The sequence below is a fragment of the Pavona decussata genome, unplaced genomic scaffold, assembly GCF_977016875.1.
Source record: "Pavona decussata unplaced genomic scaffold, jaPavDecu1.1 SCAFFOLD_262, whole genome shotgun sequence".
NCBI classification, from domain to species: domain Eukaryota; kingdom Metazoa; phylum Cnidaria; class Anthozoa; order Scleractinia; family Agariciidae; genus Pavona; species Pavona decussata.
This window is the reverse complement of record NW_028145665.1, coordinates 682,501-692,500: the sequence shown is the minus strand read 5'-3', so window position 1 is coordinate 692,500 and position 10,000 is coordinate 682,501. Positions and strand designations below refer to the sequence as shown.

The 10,000-nt window shown below is 39.7% G+C and overlaps 3 pseudogenes across 1 annotated transcript; 1 reads left to right on the top strand and 2 right to left on the bottom strand.

The window, feature by feature from the left end:
- LOC146456012 (uncharacterized) overlaps nt 1-1,451 on the top strand; it is a 2,031-nt pseudogene extending 580 nt beyond the window's left edge.
- Nucleotides 1,452-3,635: 2,184 nt separating this feature from the next.
- On the bottom strand, nt 3,636-8,839 carry LOC146456011 (uncharacterized; annotated as a pseudogene). Its single transcript, XR_014858896.1, has 4 exons — nt 8,220-8,839; nt 6,808-7,450; nt 5,968-6,234; nt 3,636-5,182 (listed from the first exon to the last, which is right to left on the bottom strand). The product of XR_014858896.1 is annotated as an uncharacterized LOC146456011 (transcript).
- Nucleotides 8,840-9,979: 1,140 nt separating this feature from the next.
- LOC146456010 (uncharacterized) overlaps nt 9,980-10,000 on the bottom strand; it is a 763-nt pseudogene continuing 742 nt past the window's right edge.

Here is a 10,000-nt window from a genome sequence, read left to right as displayed (position 1 = left end):
AAGAAGGAATATTAGCAAGCCTGAAACATTTTATTTGTGCAAGTTCTCGCCTTGATACGGATTGAGCTCATGTCAATCTCTGTCTGTTTCATAATAGCGGTGACTGGTATTCAGTTTAATTTCCTGTATACAATTTGACGGCTTGTGTTTTATTTTAAGGGGTTATGCAGTGAAGAAAGGGGAGTTGGCATTCAGGAAATGGTTTGGCCGAATCAATGAGATACGTTCGATAATAGGCAAATGCCATTGATAGCTCTGACTGCAACGGCTACCACATCGACCAGACTGAGGATAATGTGGTCACTAGAAATGAAGAAGCCATCTTTGTTCATAGAAAGCCCAGACAGGCAGAACATTAGTTATGCAGTTAAAGTTGTCACACCTGATCCTTCCAAAACCTTTCATTCAATGCTGAAAGACCGTAAGGAACAGAAAGACAATTACCCTCGCACCATTATTTATTGTCAAACAATTAAAGTGACAACTTTTCTTTACGGATTTTTTCAGTCAGAACTTGGAAGTGACATGTATGTTGACTATTCCGTGGATCCAAAGAAAAGAATTGTGGAAATGTTTCATAGCCGAATTGATACTTTAAACAGATAGCACATTCTTTATTCAATGGGAATTCTGGAGAGCTCAGTTTGTGTGCTTATAGCAACCATCGCATATGGCATGGGCATTGACTGCAAAGATGTCGAGGTTGTTATCCATTATGGACCGTCATACAACCTTGAGACCTACCTTCAGGAGAGTGAGAGAGCTGGTAGAAACAGCGGAGAACAATGTAGAGCAGTTATGTTCTACTCCAGCTTGATGATGAAACACTGCTCAGAAGAAATCAAAAGCTATGCAAAGGACTCGTCAAGATGCAGGCGAAAAATGCTTCTAGAAAACTTTGATGAAGATTTCAATTTGCCAGCTAATGAGCACTTGCACCAATGCTGCGACATCTGCCAAAACGAATGCAAGTGCCAAGGAAATTCATGCAACTTTGTCATTTTTGGTCTTCAGTCATCAGAAGTTCAGGAAACAACTGAACAATATGTTTCAAGAGCAGTGAGCAAGACACAGATAGCAAGTTTGCAGGAAAAGTTGATTTATTTAAAGGCAGCACTTAAGGAACAAAATCTGCGCGAAGCAAGGAAACTGAATTTGCCAATGTTTGCACCTTCAAAATTTTATGGTGGAATTGGAGATACAGAAATACCACAAATCGTGGAACACTGTGACAAGATTTTCCCGGTTGCAGATGTGTTCAAGTATGTTGACATTTGGCATTCAAGTGTGGCAGTGGAGCTTTTATTTTGTTTAGCCCAAGTATGTGGTGATTTAGTTGTCAGTGAACTTGAGGAAGAGGTAGAGGATACCTTTCAGAGGACATTTTTGCTTTTGACATTGCAGACTCTGTGCTAGCTGGTATCCCAGAGGAATTTTTTTTCGATCATTAAGGATGTGCTGCACAATGGAGTATCTGACTCTGAGATAGAGTAAGCAAAATATTTACTTAGGCCTGTGTTAGTTGTTATCCTGAGTCAGAACATTATGAAAGAAAACATTTAATTTGTATTCTCACCCAACCACTTACATGAACCCGATTTTTCCCTAAAAATCTTAAAACTTATGTTACGGTACCTTCATCAGAATTGTCATTATGGTGGGTGAATTTTGTTAAATAAGTAGTGTGACCTGACTCAGACTAATCCATACAGGCATGGTAAAGTTAGTTGCACTATATAACAATTATTCCATGAGACCGCGTTGGATATGAAGTGATAAATAACCGCGAGTTGGTTATGATCACTTCATATCCAACAAGGTCGAATGGAATAATTGTTTTAGTATATTATCAAATCAGGTGTTTTTCGCCGATTTTTATTTCAACAATTTTACAAAGCGGTCAAAAGAGCATACATACAACTCTACAATATCTACAACTTCGGGTCACACGCGCGCCGTGGTCACCTGATTATTACATCACTGGATGAGCTGAATGAAATTTGACAGCTACATAAACGACAAACTGTGGTCAACTGTTAACGAAAATCAACCTTGAAATATTCAACCGTTCAAATGCAAGGAAAAAAGACGGCTTTGGAAGCTTTCAAGTGGTTAAATAGTGTTCAAAGTTCAGGAAGATTTTCCTAATTCTCCGCCTCCGTAATAGCTGTGAACTTGGACATTGCAGTTGAAGAAAACCTGCGGAAAGCTTCTTCGCTCGCTTTGCCGAACCTCGGTATTTACGAACTGATTTTGGACTGAAACTGTCCCTTCACTTTGAGGTTGCCGTTCTTGCTGGCCATGGCATTCGTTTTCTTTCTCAGCCGCAGAGATACCAGTGCATGGCGAAGCTTCAGAGGCTCCGGCTGAGACAAAATCACTGAGAACGTGTGACATCTTCTTCTGCTGTTCTATGGATGGGCAATCATTAACTCAAAATACTCGACACCTTGTGGCGTTGTTCTTAGGGAGAGCATTCCAGGGTTCAACTGCCGCAGATTTTCTCTTCCTCGCCGTCCGAAGAAAAGTGTGATAAAACCACGCCGTTCTCTGCAGTTGCGCTGGATTTTGACTGTCGGCCGGCCCAAGTTCGCCGCTTTCAAAGAGCCTCTGGATTTGATCTTTTGACACTGCTTTCTTGTGGACAATTCCAGCTATTTTACCCGTCTTTCTGAGATCCTTTACAAAGGCATCAAAAATTTTATTGCCTTCGGTAACACAGCGTCGGAGATGATAGAAAAAGACTTGTTGTTTGGTGGCAAGCGAAGAAAGCGATCTATGGCGGCTCGAACGGACTTCATGGATGTGTTTTTGTAATACGTGCCGTCTTTCTTCCTTGCGGAGGTGTAGATTTTTTTAGCTCCTCTTTGGACATGTCTTCAATTCGTTTCGAAAATTTTGAGGCAACAGTACTTGACAGCCATTCTGTAAATAACAAGGTGAGAATTTTTGTCGTTGTCACGCAGTTATAAAATTATCAAAATATCGACAGTGAACGTAAACAATTGTTGCTAGTTTTTGAGTAAAACTCGCAGATACGTACCATTAAATATGTTCATGCTTAACTTTGTGGCTTTCTTCGTTTTTTCTGGAACAGCATTGTCTAGTATCTCTTGAAGTTTAGTGGAAGACAGCTCCTGAAACCTGCCAGTATCAGTCATTATGGAGAGCTGAAGTTAAAAACTTCGTTCGGAAAATTTTTTAACTTGGCGCACTATTTTCCATATTTGGTAAAACTCCGACTAATGGCTCATAGTCGGAGTTTTTGAGCCAATTAGAGAGCTAGAAATGCAATAGTCGGAGCTGAGAATATACTAATTAGTAAATAACCCAAGGTCTCTGTAAATATAACTACAGTGTACAGTGTATGTAAGATCACTTGACCTAGCGTGAGTTTGTAAATATGTAAATAGAATACTACAAAATGATTCTTGACCATTGGCAATTGTTTAATTCCATTTCAAAGAAGTTATAAATCAGTTTTTCTGGAAATAGTTAATTATCTTTTCCCTTCCAATTCTGTATAGTTGTTTTAGTCCAAAACATCAATACAATATTCCTTCCACTTATTTTTGTATGCTTTTCAAATTTTTGCATCAGTTATTGAAAACTTACCAGGCCATCATAATCAGATTTTGATTTACATTTCAACAGAACTTCACAATAAATTAATTGAGAAAAACACCCACTCAGTTTGCTTATGGGAAATTTCCATTATCCATGCTCGCCAGCGTTATTTACATCTACTTCTATGCCTACTTTTTATTGGCTTAAATAAATGCACACCAACAATGTCAACATACAACCAACGTGCTGAAAAAAGATTTGAGTAGTGAAACATTTAGGCTTGACTTCCACCGCTCCCTTAGGTCTGGCTTTCCTCCCAAGTGTGGACTTGACTTTTGACCGTACTGGTCTAACATGCATATTATGGCTACAAAATGGGATTACAGTGAAGTCAACGAGGTCGTTTGCCAAGTTTAACATTTCGTTTGTGTTCATTTATCCAAGAGAATAAGCCTTTTGGATCCAACAGCTGCAAGTAATCTCTTGGGCAATCTGGGAAGGATGACCGGCTCACAGGTTAAGGCTGTTTTTTAAAAACATTGTTCATGAAGGGCTTGAACTAATTTCTTGAAACCTTGTTTCACTGATTTCTTGGTATGTTACCCTGAGATCTTCTTCACTTTCATTTCTTGGTCTACTTTTTCAAGGAATGTTCTTAGGATGAAGAAAGCTCTACAAATGCGCCGAACTCTAGTTTCACTAATGTTTGCTCCCAAACCCCTTATTATATCTTAAATAGGTGGTTGTCATGTTCAAGGGCTAGGTCCATGGCCACATTGCAACCAGGAGAACCCTTGTTATTGACAGTTCTGTTCCATTTCAGCCTCTCTGCCTCTCGTGGGCTGAGTAAAGCAAATAATTGAAAAAGGTGAAACAATGCTTCCAGTGCATACTTTGTGCTTCCACTGCCATCCTGCTTAAAATGCAAGAGAAACATCTTAATACATCGAATTATTCGTTCACCATCACCCTCTTTGATGGCATCCAGGAAATTTCTCAACAGTAGTGCCATATTCATGAAACCACAGTGGTAATCATTAATTCCATCTTTAGGATTGGGATTCTGGTCAGTTGGATCTGGGACTGTGTTGATAAGAACTGGCTCTTGAGGTATGGTGGATGGGGGATTATGAGTCAGTTCATGCCTCATTCTGTGGACCCCATCATATTTAAATGAATTTGTGCACCCTGGGAACCGGCATGGGTACCTGACACTAGGAAGCGAAGGCTGGTTGTTCTGCGCTGTCTCCCATTGTTGCAGGGCTTGGATGTTCTGGAAGCGGTTTTCATAGAGTGTTCCATCCACCACATACATCTGTATGAATTCCTTGATCACTCTATGAAAATATTGCTGACGCACTACCCGAATTCCAGTGGCAAGTTCATCACTGAAGCCATGTGCAGTGGGCTTGTCATCAGTAGGTTCCATCCCAAAGAACTTGAGGGCTGCAGCGATGATGCTGGCATCCAGGACCAGATTGAAAAATCTCTTACAGGGGGCAGGTTTGTGCTGTGCATTGCTTACCACATCACGCCCATTTACAAGGTTTCTCAATGCAAATAGTGATGTTTTATCAGTAGCTGAGGAACCATTATAGTATCGAGAAAAAATCAACTGAAAAAAGGAAAAATAAAGTATTCATTACTTTGATTGAATGTTTATAATAATTATACAGAACAAAAAATAATTGGAGGTATGGTAATCTGATTGCGAAGGTCTAAACGAACAGAAACTGAAAAGAAAAGTATGAAGCTTAAATTTCCTGAATGGAAAAAAAAAGCTCAGAGGTGAACTCCCCGTTGTAAGGGGGGTGGGTGTTGGATATTTTATGGAACTGCACAATTAATATATTACTATGAAAAATAGGCATTTACATTGTCAGGGATAGAGCTCAGAACTGGGTTCCAAATTTGGAATTTATCCAGGTGGTTGTCTGATTGGTGATTCTGTTTTCACCCCACCACTAGTAGGTTTGATGTACCATTTTTGATTGCCTGAAGTGTAAATATGGTACTTATTTTTTTTTTATATATCAAGCAACAGGAGAATGCTACTAATCCAACATGATGCAATGCAACTGCATGAAGGGGATTAAAAAGTTGATCAGAACTTGTGACATGCTTGAGGGTTAACTCAGTTCTGAACTCTTTCCAATCCTATATTTACCACTTTAAGCATGCTCAAGGTACTGATCTGCCAATTTAAGAGCGGGATAAATTGCCAGAAAAGTGGAGACAAAACAATGACAACTCTTTATTCAGTGAGTAGCAGTACCAGATTGACAAGGGCCAGTTGATCAAAATGCTGCTTGTTTTGTTTAACCACTGCAACTTGAAAATGCAAATAATCAAAATACATAGCTATGTGTACACTATATTGACTATTGTATAAAGAAAAACTTACACAAAGAAATTTGGTTCATGATGCCAGTCAGCCAGCTGAAAGAATAAACCTTCTAATCGTTGTGTTTTGGTGTATGCATTGCGAACAGAGAACTGTGCTTCCACCACTCTCTTCATGGTCTTCTGGTCGCTAACCACAGGGACTCGATCAAACACCTCACCATCATCTGGACCAGCAACAGGCACTATTTCATGAAGCTCCCGCACAATGTCAATCATCTCTTCACCAAGATTTTCATGTTTAAAAATGATCCCAAGGTTAACCTATCAATAATTCAAAACAAAATATAATAGCTTTGATATATGATCCCATTGTAAGGGGGGGTGTTACTTCTTGTAATTTTGGGTGGGATGTGCTTCTCAGTTATCCAAATACTGACCCTATTTAAGACTAGGCTTGATTTCTGCCACTCCCTCGGGTCTGGCTGAACAGCGGCTGGTAATCAAGCCTAATTTAAGACCAAAATATGAATTTTCCATGACTGTTTTTCAGCACTGGCCTCTAAAACAAAATTGTTTGTAGATCTGTTATCTGGAATTCATACCTATTTCAGACTTTCAAAGTAGTTCAAATCTGTACCCTGTTTCAGAACAAACAGGCTCAAAACCCATACCCTTAAAAGCAACATAATAGCTTATATATGCAGTACCCCTTCCCCGGATTGTCCAACAACAACCAAAGCATCAAATCCAAGTCTCCATACTTATTGTGTGGCTGATTAAATGTTTACTTAGTCTACTAGGAGACAAGAAAGGCTATTGGAAGGAAAAGGGGAAAAGCCTATATCAGTATATCACTACTGTAACACAAGTGGCATTCAAAAATAAAAGACATACTGTTTCAGTTTTTTTCTCCAACTCATCCGAGTATTTGTGCTTGATATGAAGAGGAACAACATCCTTGAATACCTCAAAGGCAAGGAGATGCGCTACCAAAACTCTCCTGACTAGGATAGTGAAGTCAGTAAGAAGGGAATCCTGGTCATCTAGACCAGGTAGAAAAGTGCTATTTGGGACCCCTCCAGGTCTGCAATAGGTGCCTCATCTGACATGTGCTGAGGATTGACCCGATCCAGGTAGGCATTGTGGTTACACCAATGGTAGTCTTTATTTTGGTCGTCTGATGTCATGTCTGAAGCCAACACTTTAAGATCAATGTTATATAAGACTACATTAAAACTGCTACGTCGGATTTTTCCTAGTTGTTGGGCACCATGGACTAAAGTTTATAGAGATAACTCCACTGCTTCCAGTTGTTCGGCAACAGCTTCCCCTGCCACCATTAATTGGCTGAGCTCCTCCTTTCTGCCTCCAACTCTCCTCTTTCCTGTTCATTTTGATTTTTCTTAGAGAGGTACTCGGAAATGGTTTGTCTCCAGTCTTTAAGAGATAAATCAAAGTCGGCCCCAAGCATATCCAAGGCTTTGCTCATGCTCTTCGGTGACATGGTGATTCCAAACTTGTTGAGTCTGATAAGAGCCTAAGTTAAAAAGAATTGTAAACTCAGCTTTACAAGTTCATTTTCAGTTTGGGTTGGGCTGAGTAAAACTCTTATATTTCTATGTGAGATTCCCCACCCCTTTCACCTTGGTCCATTATTAGGTTAAGCTATCGCTAAACAGGGAATACAGGTACAGGTATTTATTGAAAGTAGAGCACAACACAACAGAACTCGCATTTAAGTCGTACTTACTGTTCTGCACTTCGTTGACAGCTGTATATAATTTTAGCCTTTTTTTATTGTTTTTCTTAGTGTGCGATAAGACCTGTCAGGCGAGATTCCCGCCATTTTTATCATATTTTAATAGAAAATCATATTATAGCTCACTTGTGGACTAGCGTGATGAAACAATCAACCGAAGAGAGAGAGAAAAAATCCTGTTATTGAAAACAGCATGTTCGTGACTTTTACAAATAGAAAAATAACCTGTCTTAAGCGGGATTACGCCTTACAGAATTGTAAGTATATGAACAATATTATAGAGAAAGTTTGCTGTTGAAGTTTCGTTTTTGGGGTAGAACTGATTTTTTAAGAATGATAGTTGGTCAGCTGACATGTATCATTTACTTTCAGTTGACTAGCTAGCTTGTGCAAAGTGGAAATTGGGCATTAAACTAGTTCAAAACAACTGGTTAATCCTATGGACATTATTTTCCTGGTGTATCTTTAAAAGCGAGTAGCACGCTAAACCTGCGGTGCGAAACACTTGCTACGCATAAAAAACAAAAAACAGGTTTAGTCTATTTACCTTTTTGGAAGTCCTCCCAACTTTGAGAATGGTACTGATGATATATGGGACTAAGCTTCTGGCCTTGCCGCGATTTTTCAGTAGGACAGCTGCTGCGGTACAAATTCCAGGACTTCTTTCGTTATCTTGTGTTGGATCTCTGTTTGTTGCCTTTGGGTCTGCCGACGCCAAAAGAAGACTATGGAAAAATGCCGCCCTCTCTTTGATCTCTTCCTCGACTGCGTGCCAGGAAAAATTCATGATGTTTTCCTTCGACGCCGTTCAAAGTATAGAAGGGTTTCCTTTGGAGCAGAGGTTCTTACATTCTTTTGAAACATCGGAACAAATGTGGTCTTCTATGGCTTCTTTGAGTCCTGGGCACTCCATCGCTGCGTCAGCAAGAGCTTTAAAATTACTCCCCCTCGCCAAAGCCTTTCCGAGGCGATGCAGATCTTTGGGCAAATCTCTGACTTTTTTCCCTGACTCATAAGTTACGACTGCCTGAAACTTTAAAAAAAATATTGCGTGTTCAAACTGTTCAATGAAGATTTGCACAATTCTACATGATCACACATTTAACATTTCTCACCTGTACATTACAAATATTTCCACTGCATTCTTGATCGCTTCGATGCGTCCGTTCTAACGGCAGACGAAGAATCACTGGCATAGCAGAAATCAGAGAAACTTCCACGGGGCTTGGTTGAGGCAAAATAAATAAAAAATAATAACTGTTAAGCTCTTGGCAACCTTTGACCTTGCTTGAGAGGTCTCGTTACGAAGAGGTTTTGATGCGCTACGACACCAGGAGAAATTGAAACGTCCGATGGCAAACCACGTTTTGGCCTAGCTCTGCAAGCAAATTTTTCATTTAAGGAAAGATGAAGTGTTTTTATTTCTTCGTGGATTTTTTCGTAACGCTTAACTTCGCAATAACAGCGCTCGTTGCAAACAAAACTTTCCGGATCTATACTGGAAAGAGGAATGTCCAAGATGTCGCAAATCCTTGCTCGCAAATCTGACACTTTTCCACTTAAACAGGTTTTCTTCGGAGGATCCCTTTGCTCGCAACCACAAAAGAGAGCCAGAAGTAGAATTGATTTTAGTAGGTGTTTCACTGCTAGCACTAGCACATCCGTCTTCCATTCGACTGTAGTAGAAGTAAATTCGCAATGGGAAAAGTTTTCGCAACAATCTGTCCCGATTGCATTTTTCGTGCAAAATTGACATGTACTTTCGAGTCCGATTTCACTTCCGTTGACATCTGAGAACGCATAAATTAAAATTTCAAATGATGTCACAGAGAAGGTTGGTTATTTACGCGTCCAGCTGTCTGTTCTCGGGGAGGAAAGCCAGACCCGAGGGAGCGGCGGAAATTGAGCCTAACCGCCATCTTGGTTAAAGTACGTTTAAGAATTTGCCAGGTCGCTAAGCATATTATGATGTAGACAATGGATTTTCTTTTTTGGACTCCGTATTCCAGTATAATTACTGTATGGTAGGAAGTTTTTATGTAACCTCTATATAATAGATGTGTTGGTCATTGACTTTTGTAGGGTTGGTGGCTCCTAAAGGAGCCGTTGTTTGTTTTTGTTTCTGTAACGTTGTGGCTTTGTACAGCAACAAACAGAGTTCTTCTAAACGTAACAAGTGATATTTTAATCCATGAGACGGATCACTTAAGAACTCCTGTACAAGATGGCAGGAGCACATGTTAAATCTGGCATCCTATTGGATAACAACTATCACGTGATGTTACACCCTTCCTTTTGTAAAGAAAAGAAAATAAAGATAGAACTTAT